The sequence below is a fragment of the Pseudophryne corroboree genome, chromosome 11 (genome assembly GCF_028390025.1).
Source record: "Pseudophryne corroboree isolate aPseCor3 chromosome 11, aPseCor3.hap2, whole genome shotgun sequence".
In the NCBI taxonomy this organism is placed as follows: Eukaryota; Metazoa; Chordata; class Amphibia; order Anura; family Myobatrachidae; genus Pseudophryne; species Pseudophryne corroboree.
The window spans coordinates 88,752,453-88,771,662 of NC_086454.1; the positions used below are offsets into that span (position 1 = coordinate 88,752,453).

The following is a 19,210-nucleotide window of genomic DNA, read 5'->3' on the forward strand; positions in this document are numbered from 1 at the left end:
GGAGGTATGGTGTGGAGATGTAGTGTGGAGATGTAGTGTGGTGAGGTAACATAGTGATATACGGTGGTGAGGTAGCATAGTGATGTATTGTGGGGAGGTATAGTGTGGAGATGTAGTGTGTGGAGGTATAGTGTGGAGATGTAGTGTGGTGAGGTAGCATAGTGATATACGGTGGGGAGGTAGCATAGTGATGTAGTGTGGTGAGGTAACAGTGATATACGGTGGGGAGGTAGCATAGTGATGTAGTGTGGGGAGGTATAGTGTGGAGTGTAGTGTGGTGAGGTAGCATAGTGATATACGGTGGGGAGGTAGCATAGTGATGTAGTGTGGGGAGGTATAGTGTGGAGATGTAGTGTGGTGAGGTAACATAGTGATATACGGTGGGGAGGTAGCATAGTGATCTAGTGTGGGGAGTTATAGTGTGGAGTGTAGTGTGGTGAGATAGCATAGTGCTATACGGTGGGGAGGTAGCATAGTGATGTAGTGTGGGGAGGTATAGTGTGGAGATGTAGTGTGAGCAGGTAGCATAGTGATGTACTGTGGGGAGTAGTTTGGGGAGGTAGAAATAGTGATGTAGTGTGGGGAGGTAGTGCAGTGATATAGTCTGTCACCACACACCCCTGCCCACCTGGAAGTAGGGAGGCCAATCCCGGGATCGGGATCGGCGGGATCCCGGGATTTGGGCCCAAAAATGCCGGGATTCACGGGATTGCACTGCGCATGTGCGGGAGGGAGTGTGTGTAAGTAATACTACTTACACTTAGGCGGGCGGCAGCCATAGACGAACGCTGAACGCGGCGACACTTCAAATGTGGCGCCGGCCGCCAGCCAATCAGAGCTGGCGGACCGGCAGCCAATCAGGGAAGCTGCCGCGGCAGCCAATCAGGAGCGACTGCTGCGGCCGCTTCCCTGATTGGCTGCTGGTCCACCTGCTCTGGTTAGCTGGCGGCCGGCGCTTCATTTGAAATGCCGCCGCGTTCAGTGTGTCCATGGCTGGTGCCCACCTAATAGTAAGTGTTATTACTTACACCCAGTCTCCCTCCCGCGCTGCTACCAACCCTCCCCGCTACCTACTGTACACCCTCCCGCCCAGCTACTTACACCCTCCCACCCAGCTACCTACAACCTCCGCACCGCTAACTACACCCTCCCGCCCAGCTACCTCCACCCTCCGCACCGCTACCTGCACCCTCCCGCCCAGCTACCTACACCCTCCTGCACTGCTACCTACACCCTCCCTCCCTTCCCCTCCGCTACCTACACCCTCCCGCACCGCTACCTACCCTCCAGCGCTGCTCCCTACACCCTTCTTTACTGATCCCTACTGGAATCCCGGGATCCCGGGATTGATCGTTTTTCAATCCCGAATCCCGGGATTGAAAAAATGGCCCGGGATTGGCCTCCCTACCTGGAAAAATTTCTCTATGGCGCTGATCACACTATCTGCCACGGCACATAGTAGGCCCTTCCTAAATTTCAGCTCCAGGCCCACGTGGACCATAATCTGACACTGAATATTGATATAAACTAGAGATGAGCGGGTTCGGTTTCTCTGAATCCGAACCCGCCCGAACTTCATGGTTTTTTTCACGGGTCCGAGCAGACTCGGATCCTCCCGCCTTGCTCGGTTAACCCGAGCGCGCCCGAACGTCATCATGACGCTGTCGGATTCTCGCGAGACTCGGATTCTATATAAGGAGCCGCGCGTCGCCGCCATTTTCACACGTGCATTGAGATTGATAGGGAGAGGACGTGGCTGGCGTCCTCTCCATTTAGATTAGAAGAGAGAGAGAGAGAGATTGACCTGATTTACTGGAGCTTAGGAGTACTGTAGAAGTGTAGAGAGTGCAGAGTTTACTAGTGACTGACCACAGTGACCACCAGACAGTGCAGTTTTATTTAATATATCCGTTCTCTGCCTGAAAAAAACGATACACACAGTGACTCAGTCACATACCATATCTGTGTGCACTGCTCAGCCCAGTGTGCTGCATCATCTATGTATATATATCTGACTGTGCTCAGCTCACACAGCTTATAATTGTGGGGGAGACTGGGGAGCACTGCAGTGCCAGTTATAGGTTATAGCAGGAGCCAGGAGTACATATTATATTAAAATTAAACAGTGCACACTTTTGCTGCAGGAGTGCCACTGCCAGTGTGACTGACCAGTGACCTTACCACACTGACCACCAGTATAGTTAGTAGTATACTATATTGTGATTGCCTGAAAAAGTTAAACACTCGTCGTGTGACTTCACTTGTGTGGTGTTTTTTTTTTTTATTCTATAAAAAACTCATTCTGCTGACAGACAGTGTCCAGCAGGTCCGTCATTATATAATATATACCTGTCCGGCTGCAGTAGTGATATATATATATTTTTTATATCATTATTTATCATCCAGTCGCAGCAGACACAGTACGGTAGTTCACGGCTGTAGCTACCTCTGTGTCGGCACTCGGCAGTCCATCCATAATTGTATACCACCTACCCGTGGTTTTTTTTTCTTTCTTCTTTATACATACATACTACTACATCTCTTTATCAACCAGTCTATATTAGCAGCAGACACAGTACAGTACGGTAGTCCACGGCTGTAGCTACCTCTGTGTCGGCACTCGGCAGTCCGTCCATAATTGTATACCACCTACCCGTGGTTTTTTTTTCTTTCTTCTTTATACATACATACTACTACATCTCTTTATCAACCAGTCTATATTAGCAGCAGACACAGTACAGTACGGTAGTTCACGGCTGTAGCTACCTCTGTGTCGGCACTCGGCAGTCCGTCCATAATTGTATACCACCTACCCGTGGTTTTTTTTTCTTTCTTCTTTATACATACATACTACTACATCTCTTTATCAACCAGTCTATATTAGCAGCAGACACAGTACAGTACGGTAGTCCACGGCTGTAGCTACCTCTGTGTCGGCACTCGGCAGTCCGTCCATAATTGTATACCACCTACCCGTGGTTTTTTTTTTCTTTCTTCTTTATACATACATACTACTACATCTCTTTATCAACCAGTCTATATTAGCAGCAGACACAGTACAGTACGGTAGTTCACAGCTGTAGCTACCTCTGTGTCGGCACTCGGCAGTCCGTCCATAATTGTATACCACCTACCCGTGGTTTTTTTTTCTTTCTTCTTTATACATACATACTACTACATCTCTTTATCAACCAGTCTATATTAGCAGCAGACACAGTACAGTACGGTAGTTCACGGCTGTAGCTACCTCTGTGTCGGCACTCGGCAGTCCGTCCATAATTGTATACCACCTACCCGTGGTTTTTTTTTCTTTCTTCTTTATACATACATACTACTACATCTCTTTATCAACCAGTCTATATTAGCAGCAGACACAGTACAGTACGGTAGTCCACGGCTGTAGCTACCTCTGTGTCGGCACTCGGCAGTCCGTCCATAATTGTATACCACCTACCCGTGGTTTTTTTTTCTTTCTTCTTTATACATACATACTACTACATCTCTTTATCAACCAGTCTATATTAGCAGCAGACACAGTACAGTACGGTAGTTCACGGCTGTAGCTACCTCTGTGTCGGCACTCGGCAGTCAGTCCATAATTGTATACCACCTACCCGTGGTTTTTTTTTCTTTCTTCTTTATACATACATACTACTACATCTCTTTATCAACCAGTCTATATTAGCAGCAGACACAGTACAGTACGGTAGTCCACGGCTGTAGCTACCTCTGTGTCGGCACTCGGCAGTCCGTCCATAATTGTATACCACCTACCCGTGGTTTTTTTTTCTTTCTTCTTTATACATACATACTACTACATCTCTTTATCAACCAGTCTATATTAGCAGCAGACACAGTACAGTACGGTAGTCCACGGCTGTAGCTACCTCTGTGTCGGCACTCGGCAGTCCGTCCATAATTGTATACTAGTATCCATCCATCTCCATTGTTTACCTGAGGTGCCTTTTAGTTGTGCCTATTAAAATATGGAGAACAAAAATGTTGAGGTTCCAAAATTAGGGAAAGATCAAGATCCACTTCCACCTCGTGCTGAAGCTGCTGCCACTAGTCATGGCCGAGACGATGAAATGCCAGCAACGTCGTCTGCCAAGACCGATGCCCAATGTCATAGTACAGAGCATGTCAAATCCAAAACACCAAATATCAGTAAAAAAAGGACTCCAAAACCTAAAATAAAATTGTCGGAGGAGAAGCGTAAACTTGCCAATATGCCATTTACCACACGGAGTGGCAAGGAACGGCTGAGGCCCTGGCCTATGTTCATGGCTAGTGGTTCAGCTTCACATGAGGATGGAGGCACTCAGCCTCTCGCTAGAAAAATGAAAAGACTCAAGCTGGCAAAAGCAGTAGCACCGCAAAGAACTGTGCGTTCTTCGAAATCCCAAATCCACAAGGAGAGTCCAATTGTGTCGGTTGCGATGCCTGACCTTCCCAACACTGGACGTGAAGAGCATGCGCCTTCCACCATTTGCACGCCCCCTGCAAGTGCTGGAAGGAGCACCCGCAGTCCAGTTCCTGATAGTCAGATTGAAGATGTCAGTGTTGAAGTACACCAGGATGAGGAGGATATGGGTGTTGCTGGCGCTGGGGAGGAAATTGACCAGGAGGATTCTGATGGTGAGGTGGTTTGTTTAAGTCAGGCACCCGGGGAGACACCTGTTGTCCGTGGGAGGAATATGGCCGTTGACATGCCTGGTGAAAATACCAAAAAAATCAGCTCTTCGGTGTGGAGGTATTTCAACAGAAATGCGGACAACAGGTGTCAAGCCGTGTGTTCCCTTTGTCAAGCTGTAATAAGTAGGGGTAAGGACGTTAACCACCTCGGAACATCCTCCCTTATACGTCACCTGCAGCGCATTCATAATAAGTCAGTGACAAGTTCAAAAACTTTGGGTGACAGCGGAAGCAGTCCACTGACCAGTAAATCCCTTCCTCTTGTAACCAAGCTCACGCAAACCACCCCACCAACTCCCTCAGTGTCAATTTCCTCCTTCCCCAGGAATGCCAATAGTCCTGCAGGCCATGTCACTGGCAATTCTGATGATTCCTCTCCTGCCTGGGATTCCTCCGATGCATCCTTGCGTGTAACGCCTACTGCTGCTGGCGCTGCTGTTGTTGCTGCTGGGAGTCGATGGTCATCCCAGAGGGGAAGTCGTAAGACCACTTTTACTACTTCCAACAAGCAATTGACTTTCCAACAGTCCTTTGCGAGGAAGATGAAATATCACAGCAGTCATCCTACTGCAAAGCGGATAACTGAGGCCTTGGCATCCTGGGTGGTGAGAAACGTGGTTCCGGTATCCATCATTACTGCAGAGCCAACTAGAGACTTGTTGGAGGTACTGTGTCCCCGGTACCAAATACCATCTAGGTTCCATTTCTCTAGGCAGGCGATACCGAAAATGTACACAGACCTCAGAAAAAGAGTCACCAGTGTCCTAAAAAATGCAGCTGTACCCAATGTCCACTTAACCACGGACATGTGGACAAGTGGAGCAGGGCAGGGTCAGGACTATATGACTGTGACAGCCCACTGGGTAGATGTATGGACTCCCGCCGCAAGAACAGCAGCGGCGGCACCAGTAGCAGCATCTCGCAAACGCCAACTCTTTCCTAGGCAGGCTACGCTTTGTATCACCGCTTTCCAGAATACGCACACAGCTGAAAACCTCTTACGGCAACTGAGGAAGATCATCGCGGAATGGCTTACCCCAATTGGACTCTCCTGTGGATTTGTGGCATCGGACAACGCCAGCAATATTGTGTGTGCATTAAATATGGGCAAATTCCAGCACGTCCCATGTTTTGCACATACCTTGAATTTGGTGGTGCAGAATTATTTAAAAAACGACAGGGGCGTGCAAGAGATGCTGTCGGTGGCCAGAAGAATTGCGGGACACTTTCGGCGTACAGGCACCACGTACAGAAGACTGGAGCACCACCAAAAACTACTGAACCTGCCCTGCCATCATCTGAAGCAAGAAGTGGTAACGAGGTGGAATTCAACCCTCTATATGCTTCAGAGGTTGGAGGAGCAGCAAAAGGCCATTCAAGCCTATACAATTGAGCACGATATAGGAGGTGGAATGCACCTGTCTCAAGCGCAGTGGAGAATGATTTCAACGTTGTGCAAGGTTCTGCTGCCCTTTGAACTTGCCACACGTGAAGTCAGTTCAGACACTGCCAGCCTGAGTCAGGTCATTCCCCTCATCAGGCTTTTGCAGAAGAAGCTGGAGACATTGAAGGAGGAGCTAACACGGAGCGATTCCGCTAGGCATGTGGGACTTGTGGATGGAGCCCTTAATTCGCTTAACAAGGATTCACGGGTGGTCAATCTGTTGAAATCAGAGCACTACATTTTGGCCACCATGCTCGATCCTAGATTTAAAGCCTACCTTGGATCTCTCTTTCCGGCAGACACAAGTCTGCTGGGGTTGAAAGACCTGCTGGTGAGAAAATTGTCAAGTCAAGCGGAACGCGACCTGTCAACATCTCCTCCTTCACATTCTCCCGCAACTGGGGGTGCGAGGAAAAGGCTCAGAATTCCGAGCCCACCCGCTGGCGGTGATGCAGGGCAGTCTGGAGCGACTGCTGATGCTGACATCTGGTCCGGACTGAAGGACCTGACAACGATTACGGACATGTCGTCTACTGTCACTGCATATGATTCTCTCACCATTGAAAGAATGGTGGAGGATTATATGAGTGACCGCATCCAAGTAGGCACGTCACACAGTCCATACTTATACTGGCAGGAAAAAGAGGCAATTTGGAGGCCCTTGCACAAACTGGCTTTATTCTACCTAAGTTGCCCTCCCACAAGTGTGTACTCCGAAAGAGTGTTTAGTGCCGCCGCTCACCTTGTCAGCAATCGGCGTACGAGGTTACATCCAGAAAATGTGGAGAAGATGATGTTCATTAAAATGAATTATAATCAATTCCTCCGCGGAGACATTGACCAGCAGCAATTGCCTCCACAAAGTACACAGGGAGCTGAGATGGTGGATTCCAGTGGGGACGAATTGATAATCTGTGAGGAGGGGGATGTACACGGTGATATATCGGAGGATGATGATGAGGTGGACATCTTGCCTCTGTAGAGCCAGTTTGTGCAAGGAGAGATTAATTGCTTCTTTTTTGGGGGGGGTCCAAACCAACCCGTCATATCAGTCACAGTCGTGTGGCAGACCCTGTCACTGAAATGATGGGTTGGTTAAAGTGTGCATGTCCTGTTTTGTTTATACAACATAAGGGTGGGTGGGAGGGCCCAAGGACAATTCCATCTTGCACCTCTTTTTTCTTTTATTTTTCTTTGCGTCATGTGCTGTTTGGGGAGGGTTTTTTGGAAGGGACATCCTGCGTGACACTGCAGTGCCACTCCTAAATGGGCCCGGTGTTTGTGTCGGCCACTAGGGTCGCTTATCTTACTCACACAGTCAGCTACCTCATTGCGCCTCTTTTTTTCTTTGCGTCATGTGCTGTTTGGGGAGGGTTTTTTGGAAGGGCCATCCTGCGTGACACTGCAGTGCCACTCCTAGATGGGCCCGGTGTTTGTGTCGGCCACTAGGGTCGCTAATCTTACTCACACAGCTACCTCATTGCGCCTCTTTTTTTCTTTGCATCATGTGCTGTTTGGGGAGGGTTTTTTGGAAGGGACATCCTGCGTGACACTGCAGTGCCACTCCTAAATGGGCCCGGTGTTTGTGTCGGCCACTACGGTCGCTAATCTTACTCACACAGCTACCTCATTGCGCCTCTTTTTTTCTTTGCGTCATGTGCTGTTTGGGGAGGGTTTTTTGGAATGGACATCCTGCGTGACACTGCAGTGCCACTCCTAGATGGGCCCGGTGTTTGTGTCGGCCACTAGGGTCGCTAATCTTACTCACACAGCTACCTCATTGCGCCTCTTTTTTTCTTTGCGTCATGTGCTGTTTGGGGAGGGTTTTTTGGAAGGGACATCCTGCGTGACACTGCAGTGCCACTCCTAAATGGGCCCGGTGTTTGTGTCGGCCACTACGGTCGCTAATCTTACTCACACAGCTACCTCATTGCGCCTCTTTTTTTCTTTGCGTCATGTGCTGTTTGGGGAGGGTTTTTTGGAAGGGACATCCTACGTGACACTGCAGTGCCACTCCTAGATGGGCCCGGTGTTTGTGTCGGCCACTAGGGTCGCTAATCTTACTCACACAGCTACCTCATTGCGCCTCTTTTTTTCTTTGCGTCATGTGCTGTTTGGGGAGGGTTTTTTGGAAGGGACATCCTGCGTGACACTGCAGTGCCACTCCTAAATGGGCCCGGTGTTTGTGTCGGCCACTAGGGTCGCTAATCTTACTCACACAGCTACCTCATTGCGCCTCTTTTTTTCTTTGCGTCATGTGCTGTTTGGGGAGGGTTTTTTGGAAGGGACATCCTGCGTGACACTGCAGTGCCACTCCTAGATGGGCCAGGTGTTTGTGTCGGCCACTAGGGTCGCTTAGCTTAGTCATCCAGCGACCTCGGTGCAAATTTTAGGACTAAAAATAATATTGTGAGGTGTGAGGTATTCAGAATAGACTGCAAATGAGTGGAAATTATGGTTTTTGAGGTTAATAATAATATGGGATCAAAATGACCCCCAAATTCTATGATTTAAGCTGTTTTTTAGGGTTTTTTGAAAAAAACACCCGAATCCAAAACACACCCGAATCCGACAAAAAAAATTCGGTGAGGTTTTGCCAAAACGCGGTCGAACCCAAAACACGGCCGCGGAACCGAACCCAAAACCAAAACACAAAACCCGAAAAATTTCAGGCGCTCATCACTAATATAAACATCTGAACCTACCCTAAATTGGCTAGCACCATATAGCCATACCATTTACCTGACATCTCAAGACATGCTTTTGATAATATATCTAAAGACACTTATACATCACCAATCACAAAAAAATCATAAAATCTATGATTCCCCCCCCCCCCCCAATTTAAAGATTCCCCAGTCTGTCAATAATACATATGTTACAGATATGGGGGGCTATTAAGTCTAGTTTCCAGTCTTGAGAAAATTGCAAGCAGACGCTTTTCAGCCATCTGCGCACCTGCCATGAATGCACTGCCTGCACATGCGTGGGCTTTCATCCCAGAAGGATGTGATCGAATAGTGATTGACAAGTGGAGGGCATTCGAGGGCGGTGATGCAGCGTTTGGGGGGGAGTGGAGCAGGAAACGCAGGCATGTCATGGCTGTTTTCAAGGCGGTCCTATGACGTCACCTGCGTTTCCCGCGATTGGAAATATGGCAGCAGTGCCCCTACATACGCAGCCTGGCTGTGTATGCAGGGGGTCATCCTCTTTTTTAACTCCTGCAGTGCGACCGCAATTCAATTGCGATTGTATTGCAGGGCGGCACCATACATGCTGGGCGGCCCCTAGCAAGCAATTTGATCTTTAGCAGTTTTTGCTCATTTAGCAAAAACTGCTTAGGACTCTGAATAACCAGTGCAGGTTTTTACCTATGGGTTGCAGTACTGCAGCCTCCCCAGGTAAAATTTGCCAACCTGCTCACTGTCTGAGACTGCACTGGCTTCACTGTGACTGGCAGTGACTTCCTATTAGAAGTCCTACCTGCCAGTCACAGACACTACAGGCAGACCCTGTCCCATTGGGAGGTGTTTCCTCCCTCTGGGACTGCCAGACCAGGCTGCAATAGTCAGAGAGATAGCTTCCTGTAGGAAGCCAGCTCCCTGTCCCGTCAGCCCTAGCCGGCTTCTATGGGCTGCAGTCGATGCAGTCCATAGAAGCCGTGGTTTTAAGCATGCGCAGTACCGTCCTCGCTACTACCCATGCGCTGGGTCCCGGCGTCCGTGAACTGTACATATCACAGGTACCGGGACCCAGGCGGTAGCCACGGCGGAGACATGGAATGGGAGACCAGTGTGAATAACCCCCATTTTACAGTGAGTTGCAGATAATTTTTAGCAAATACAGACCTGCCAATCATGATATCATTTTACTAGTGATGGTCTGTAGATCTGGTGATTTTTACCATACAGTACACTAGCAATCTACAGCCCCAATTGATGTGTGAAATTCAACATGTAGGTAAACCTGATTTATCAATTCCAATCATTTATTGGTGGGAATCTGTGCTAAGTGAACCCCATGCACTGCAGATTTTTTTTTTATACAAATATCTGCAAAACGCCAAATTGCCCCAACTGATTGCTGATATATGGGGGCTATTATTATTATTACATTTTATTTATAAAGCGCCACAAGTGTTTTGCAGCGCCTTACAAAGGACAGCACAGGGAGACAAAACTTAACATTACAGTAAATAAATAACAAAAATAGAGTACAGGTAACAAAGAGCAGCACAATTCTCAAGATATGACACAGCTTAGATGTAAGTAGTTAGGGAGTGATCATCGTACTACTAGGAGCTGGCGGCCATAGATTGAGATGAGCCTTTACCAGCAGGAGAAAAAGCGGCTAAAGATGGTTACGGAGTAGGAGATGGCTGTGAGTGAAATGTGTGGAGAAGAAGGTTTTGACAACAAGAGAAAAGAGGGCCCTACTCTGAGGAGCTTACAATCTAGTAGGAAGGGGCGACAGACAGATGACATGAGGTGCAAGCAAGCGGGAGGTAGACTGATGGCAGGACGTAAACAAAGCAGAGATGGTCAAGGCATGAGGCAGGGGCAGAGCCGGCCCTAGCCAATTTGATGCCCTAGGCAAAATTTTGTCTGGTGCCCCCTAGCTCCGCCGCTAGCTCTGCATCTGTACCTGCATCGCTCAGGTAGTGGGGCCCACCGGGGGGTTACCCTGTGGGCCAGTTCAACTCTGCACAATGCCACACAGTAATGACCATAATACATATAATTCCACACAGTAAAGGAACCTTACACATATGCCCCACATTAGTAATGCCCATAATACACATAATGCCACACAGTAATGCACCTTACACATATGCCCCACATTAGTAATGCCCATAATACACATATACTGCCACAGATACTGCCACACTTGCTGGTTATACAAAAAGACCAGTATCAGACATGTAGAAACTGTCCATTCTCTTCACTATTCAGTGTGTTTGCTGGTGTCTGTTACTGCATGCCCTTTACTTTATACTGTGGGAGTGATATGCTCTGCCCTCCAGTCTGATGTGTCCGAAAGTCACGCTGCACTGATGTTTCATATAGAAAAGCACAACGCAACTTACTGACCACGTTACAGTGCTGGGTGGCAGGGGAATTTTACGGCATGGACTGACTAGGAAATAAAGTGTGGGGAGAACATTGCCCATGTTATGTCCCTGCAGACACCTGGGAATTGCACAGGGATAAGGGACACAGGATAACAGGGTCCCCCTCCCCTATGTGCACAAGCAGTCTAGGTGATGTCAGGTTTCTGTGAAGCAGTCTTCCAAAATACACATGTGTTATAGAAGCCATCCAGTAATAACCTTATATAGTCAGTGAAAATGTCACAGGTCCAGGAATTGCATTTACTTGGCTTCTGCTGTCTGTCTGAGGTCTCACAAGTCAAGGGCATTCAAGCATGTCAGAGGAAGTTTAAGGCACAGTGTGCATTTTTTTTTACAAATGTAAACAGCAGTGTATACAAGTACTGATTGAATACATTTGGAAAGTAACAGTTAGTTTGCGGACTGTCCCTCCCAGCATGAGATACTGCAGGGACATGCTTGGATGCCCCTTGACATGCTTGGATGCCCTAGGCAAATGCCTAGCCTGCCTATAGCTAAGGCCGACTCTGACTGCAGGGACATGCTTGGATGCCCCGAGACATGCTTGGATGCCCTAGGCAAATGCCTAGCCTGCCTATAGCTAAGGCCGGCTCTGGGCAGGGGGATGGAGGAGCAGCCTCAGGACTAGGTTATGCATCGGAAGGGTACGCTTTGATGAATAGGTGGGTTTTCACTGCCCGTTTGAAGCTTTGCAAGGTCGGGGAGAGTCTAAAGGTGCGGGGTAGCACGTTCCACTGAAGGGTTTCAGCACGGGCAAAATATTGAACTCGAGCATGGGAAGCAGTGACCAGGGTAAAGGAGAGGCGCCGGTCATTGGCCGACCGTAAGGGGTGGGAGGGAATATGAAGGGATAGGAGGTTGGAGATGTAGGGAGCAGTGGAATTAGAGATGGCCTTGTATGTGAGGATGAGGAGTTTGAAGAGGATTCTGTAGGGGAATGGGAGCCAGTGCAGATTTTGTCGAAGGGGAGTAGCAGATGTGGAGCGTCGGGAGAGGAAGATAAGCCTAGCTGCGGAGTTGAGGAAAGATTGGAGGGGAGCAAAATGGGAGCAAGTGAGGCTAGTGAGGAGAACGTTGCAGTAGTGGAACCGTGAGATGAACAGTGAGTAGATAAGTTTAATTGCACTCTGGGAGAGAAATGGCCTGATGCGAGCAATGTTTCGTAGCTGGAACCAAAACAGCGGGGGAGCGCGGGTGGGGGGTGGGGATTTAACTTGCACAGGGGGAGGGGGAGCACTTCGAGGGGCATATGTGGCACTGAGGGGGCATATGTGGCACTGGGGGGGTATATGTGTACCTGGCACATGGGGGGGGCTATATTTGGCACTGGGGCATGTGAGTACCTGGCACTGTGGGGGAATATCTGGCACTGGGGGCATATGTGGCAGTGGGGGGGTATATGTGTACCTAGCACATGGGGGGCTATATTTGGCACTGGGGGCATGTGAGTACCTGGCACTGTGGGGGAATATCTGGTACTGGGGAGGTATATGTGTACCTGGCACATGGGAAGGGGGGCTATATTTGGCACTGGGGGCGTGTGAGTACCTGGCACTGTGGGGGAATATCTGGCACTGGGGGCATATGTGGCACTGGGAGCACAGCCCTAGCAACAAGCACTACCCCCTAGCAACGAGCATGACACCCAGTGCATGAAACCCCTGGCAACGAGCATGACACCCAGTGCATGAAACCCCTGCCAATGAGCAAGACACCCTGAGCATGGAAACCCCTGGCACCGTGCATGGAACCAAGAGCATGAAACCCCTGGTAACGAGCAGGTAATTTAAAAGTAATTAGAAGCCTTACTGTAGGATTTAATGTGTAATGGGCATTACGGTGTGTGTCATAATGTGTCACAGGCATTACGGTGTGTGGCATACTATATCACGGGCATTGTGGTATGTGGTATAATGTCTCAGGGGCATTGCAGTGTGGCATAATGTATAACAGGCATTGCAGTGTGTGGCATAGGGTATAACGGGCTTTGCGGTATGTGTCACAGGCATTACGATGTATGGTATACTATATCACGGGCATTGTGATATGTGGTATAATGTCTCAGGGTCATTGCAGTGTGCGGCATAATGTATCACGGACATTGCGGTGTGTGTCATAATGTGTCAGGCATTACGGTGTGTTGTATACTATATCACGGGCATTGTGGTATGTGGTATAATGTCTCAGGGTCATTGCGGTGTGTGTCATAATGTGTCACAGACATTGTATGTGCTATAATGTATCAGGGGCATTGCAGTGTGTAGCATAATGTATAACGGGCATTGTGATTCCTGTCATAATGTGTCACAGGCATTACGGTGTGTGGCATAATGTGTCGGGGACATTACGGTGTGTGCATATTGTGTCATGTGCATTATTGTGTGTGGCATATTGTCTAAGGGACATTGCAGTATGTGGCATAATGTATACTGGGCATTACTATAAGGAGGAAAAATGACAAATAATGTAAGGGGCATGAATCAGGATTATTTTTCTTTCCTGTGGTGGCTAATGTCTGGGCTTGCAGGTTGCAAAACTGGGGTATAAGGTAGTCTTTTCCTGCAATGTCACGCCCCTTTATGTGAAGCCACGCCCATTGCAACGAAGCCACACACCCTTTTTGTGGCGCGCACACCTTCAGCGCGCACATGTTTTTCCCTTTACTAGTGCCATTTATGGGGGATGTGGGGGGGCACAGAAGAATTTTTTGGCTTGGGGGAGAAAAATTTCTAGTTACACCACTGGTTGTGTGTCATCAGCATAGAGGTGGTATTGAAGGCCAAAGGAGAAAATGAGCGCACCCAGGGAGGAGGAGTACAGGGAGAACAGAAGGGGGCCGAGGACAGAACCTTGAGGGACACCAACAGGAAGGATGGAAGGGTGTGAGATGGTGCTGGAGGTAGACACAGAGAAGGAGCGGTTAGTGAGGTAAGAGGTAAACCAGTCAAGGACAGTGCTAGAGAGGCCAATGTTTTGGGCTAAAAGACAAACAATAAAATATTCAAAAGGTAACAAATACTTGACTAATGCTTATCTAAAAAGTAAAATATATTGAGGTGATATTTTTCAAGCATTATTTCTTTACAGATAACAGTGGCAGAAAAATAATTAATCTGAAGTTTAATGATAGTTTTGTGTCACAAACTTTAAATACGCAATTCCTCTTTATAGGATATTTTTGATGCCTGTTTTTGTTTACATGGTTTGAAGGAATAAAATACATTCACAGAATGTAATTTAAATGAAATGACATTCAGAACACAAAATGTTATCAAATTAATTTTGAAAGTAAGGTGCTTTAAATGAAATGTGTTTTGAGAGTATTTGCTTTCGTACTCATTTGTGAAAGAGACCAGATTAAATAAAATCTAGAGTAAGAGGATTATCACTGGGTTCTGCTGTATGGTTTTGACGTGATCCCATTCAATTAGCCTGCAAGGCTTTAGCATTTAATTATTTGAACATTGATGGTTATAAACAGGACTACCTGCCCTCAGTATAATGTACACAATATGGTTCTTCTGGGTTTGGTATTTCATACAGGCAGTCGGGGTGCCGGCTATTACATGACTGATAGCGGCATCCCAACACTGAAGATCCCGACTGCAGATGGGGTAAGTATTTTTACCCTTCCCTATGTCACAACTGAGGGCCTGAGCTGACGGGAGGCAGCCTCAGTTGTAGGGGCTGAGATGTACCGGAACCTGGGAGGTTGTATCAGACCCCTGGACATGTAAGTAACATGAATAATAACTGCCCGAAGGCGTGACCACGACAACTTGGATAAAAGTCAATGATGTTTATTATGACAACTCCGCAACACAGCAGCAGTAAAAGAAAACGTAAAAGTCAGCAAAGAATAAATACAGTTCCTGGGTACTACAGGATGGCAGGAGCCACAGGGCACTGGTAGTGTGAGATAGTTCTTATGATCTTCTAGATGGAAAGTCCTTACCAGGCCCGACTGTAGCAATGGAGATAACCCAGGATTGTGCCAGCTGGTGTTCCAGGAAAAGCTGGGTTGCTGAAGATAAAACAGCTGCTGTGGATACTGGCTGGAACCAGACTGTTGTTAGCACGGAGTGGATACTGGCTGGAACCAGTTAAATAATAAATGAACTTGGGAGCGATGAAATATGAACTGAAATGTAGAACTTGAGAGCGGAGAAATAATAATACCGGTGGAGAGTGGTAAAGTGTAGAAAGGACACCGGCCCTTTAAGGGAAGCTGTACTCTGCTGGAAGCTGAGCTGGAAGCAGGTAATGTTGTAGCTGGAAACAGATGAATCCACAATGGATTGGAGAGTCAGGCTACACCGCAGGTGGAATGCTGGTGCGGGTCTCTATGGTGGAAGTCTTGAGACAGGAGCTGGAACCTGGAAGACAATCACAGGAGAGAGACAAACAGGAACTAGGTTTGACAACCAAAGCACTGACGCCTTCCTTGCTCAGGCACAGTGTATTTATACCTGCAGCAAGGAAGGGATTGGCTAGGCAATTATGCAGATTATCAATACTGAGAACAGATTGGTGGAAATGATCAGCTGACAGAATCCAAGATGGCTGCGCCCATGCAGACACTTGGAGGGAAGTTTGGTTTGTAATCCATGTGGTAATGAAAACAGTAATGGCGGCGCCGGCCACCGGAGACAGGAGGCGCCAGGCTGACAGATGCACATCCAACCACGCGGACACAGCGGAGGCCGCGGCTGACGTAATCGCCACTCAGACACTCTGCATGCAGAAGTTCAGGGACGGCGGCGGAGGCCGCGGGAGACGCCATGCCAGGTGTAATATGGCGTTTACTGTGACAGCGTCCCAGAGTGACAGGAGAGGATACAGGAATGTACACATCAGGATAACAGATGGAATCCGGTCCTGGAGCGCTGAGCCAGCCTTAGGAGGCATCTGATGGGTAAGAAATGGCGTCCAGATACCCGGATCGTGACAGCACCCCCCCCTTTAGGAGTGGCCCCAGGACACTTCTTTGGCTTTTGAAGAAACTTGGAATGGAATCTCCGGACCAAGGCAGGAGCATGGACATCAGAAGCATTGGTCCATGAACGTTCCTCAGGACCATAACCCCTCCAGTCAATAAGATATTGTAGTTGACCGTAACGGTGACGTGAGTCCAGGATCTTGGCCACTTCATACTCAACGCCTCGTTGAGTTTGGACTTTCGGAGTTGGAGGAAGTGAGGAATGAAACCGATTCAAGATCAGCGGTTTCAACAGGGAAACATGGAATGTCCTGGGTATTTTTAAGAAGGGAGGCAACTGGAGTCTGTAAGCAACAGGATTGATGACTTGTTCAATCTTGAAAGGACCGATATAGCGAGGTGCAAACTTCATACTGGGAACTCTTAACCTCAAATTCTTCGTGGATAACCATACCCGATCACCCACCTTGAGAGCAGGAACTGCTCGACGCTTCTTATCCGCAAACTTCTTGTACCTGAACGATGCCTTGAGCAGAGCTGATCGTACGCTCTTCCAGATATTGGCAAACTGATGCAAGGTGATATCCACTGCGGGAACAGAAGTTGCTGGAAGCGGTTGGAACTCAGGGACTTTAGGGTGGAATCCAAAGTTAGTGAAGAATGGTGTTGAAGCAGATGAAGAATGATACTGGTTGTTATGACAGAACTCGGCCCAGGGAAGTAATTGAACCCAGTCATCTTGAGAGGAGGACACATAGATGCGGAGGAAGGCCTCCAAGTCCTGATTCACCCTCTCGGTTTGACCATTGGTCTGAGGATGGTAAGCCGTGGAAAACTTTAGCTTGACTTGGAGGACTTGACATAAATTTCGCCAGAATTTGGCTGTGAATTGAACTCCTCGATCTGAGATAATTTCTTCAGGAAGACCGTGGAGTCGGAAGATCTCTTGTATGAATACTTGAGCCAACTTGGAAGCTGACGGAAGACCGGTGAGAGGAATGAAGTGTGCCATCTTGGTGAACTGGTCAACTACCACCCGGATGGTATTGAACTTGTTGCACATGGGTAAGTCTGTAATGAAATCCATCGACAAGTGGGTCCATGGTCGACGGGGAACGGATAGTGGAACCAGTTGCCCCGCAGGCGACTGGCGGGATACTTTATGTTGGGCACACTTTGGGCAAGATGCAATAAACTCCAAGACGTCCTTTTTCAGAGTTGGCCACCAATAGGACCTAGAGATAAACTCCAGGGTTTTTTGGATACCTGTATGTCCGGCAAAACGGGAAGCATGGGCCCAATGCATGAGCTTCTTCCTTAGCATCGGCTTCACAAAACTTTTCCCTGATGGGGGCGTAGAGTCCATCCCTACCGTGGAGAATGCCAACGGATTTATAATAGGATGCTTGTCTGAAGACTCTGACTCATTTTCTTGCTCCCATGAGCGGGAAAGGGCATCGGCCTTGCGATTCTGAGAGCCCAGACAGAACTGGAGTTTAAAGTCGAACATGAAAAAGAAAAGTGCCCATCTGGCCTGACGAGGGTTGAGACATTGTGCGCCCTTCAGGTATAAAAGGTTCTTGTGGTCTGTAAGTATGGTGATTGAATGAGAAGCTCCCTCCAACAGATACCTCCACTCTTCTAGAGCGAGCTTGATGGCTAGCAACTCCTGGTCGCCAATGGCATAGTTGCGCTCAGCTGGGGAGAACTTCCGGGAGAAGAAACTGCAAGGGTGTAAATGGCCATCTTTAGCCCTCTGAGATAACACCGCTCCTACTCCAACGGAGGAGGCATCCACCTCTAAGATGAAAGGAGAGTCGATGTCAGGCTGTTTCAGAACAGGCGCAGAGATGAACCTTTGTTTTAAAAGATGAAATGCTTGCATGGCTTCTTCAGACCACTTGGACGGGTTAGCACCCTTCTTAGTGAAAGCAGTAATAGGCGCCACAATGGTGGAAAAGTCTCGTATAAACTTTCGGTAATAGTTGGCGAACCCTAAGAACCTCTGGACCCCTTTGAGGGTTAAGGGTACCGGCCAATTTTGGATTGCTTGTAGTTTCTCAGGATCCATCTCTAGTCCGGAACCGGACACAATGTACCCTAGAAACGGAATGGACTTGACTTCAAAGACGCATTTTTCTAATTTGCAATAGAGATGATTGACACGGAGACGGGACAGAACCTCTTTAACCCAAAAACGATGTTCCTCTAAATCGTTGGCAAAAATGAGGATATCGTCTAGATAGACCACGACATGACGGTATAGAATGTCTCTGAAGATCTCATTGACAAAATGCTGGAAGACAGCTGGAGCATTGCTCAATCCGAAGGGCATGACGAGGTACTCATAATGTCCGTCACGGGTGTTAAAGGCGGTCTTCCACTCGTCACCCTCACGGATCCGGATGAGATTGTATGCACCTCGCAAGTCCAGCTTAGTAAAGATGGTAGCTCCGCTAACTCTGTCAAAGAGCTCAGTAATCAGGGGTAAAGGATAACGGTTCTTGATGGTAATGTCGTTCAAACCTCTGTAGTCGATGCACGGCCGCAGACCACCATCTTTCTTTTTTACAAAAAAGAAGCCTGCGCCGGCTGGAGAAGAAGAAGGTCGAATGAACCCCTTTGCTAGGTTCTCTTTAATATATTCCTCCATAGAATGCGTCTCAGGCAGAGACAACGGATAAGTTCGGCCTCGAGGTGGAACCTTCCCTGGAACGAGATCAATCGGACAGTCCCATTCTCTATGAGGAGGAAGGATATCAGCAGAAGCTTTACTGAACACATCCGTGAAATCTTGATATGGAGGAGGTGGAACATCAGACGACCTGGGGGAGGAAGAACAGACAGGCAATACTTTAAACAAACATGTCTCAGCACAGGAGGAACCCCATGCCAGGATTTGCGTAGTCGTCCAATCAATTGTAGGATTGTGAAGACGGAGCCATGGAAGGCCCAGGACCACAGGATGTGTGGCTCTTGGAATCACTAAAAAAGAAATAAG

General features: G+C 48.1%; 1 long non-coding RNA gene across 2 annotated transcripts in view; it reads right to left on the reverse strand.

Annotated features, from left to right (window-relative positions):
• LOC134969961 (uncharacterized) overlaps nucleotides 1-19,210 on the reverse strand; it is a 110,333-nt gene that overhangs the window by 49,431 nt on the left and 41,692 nt on the right. The window lies entirely within an intron of this gene.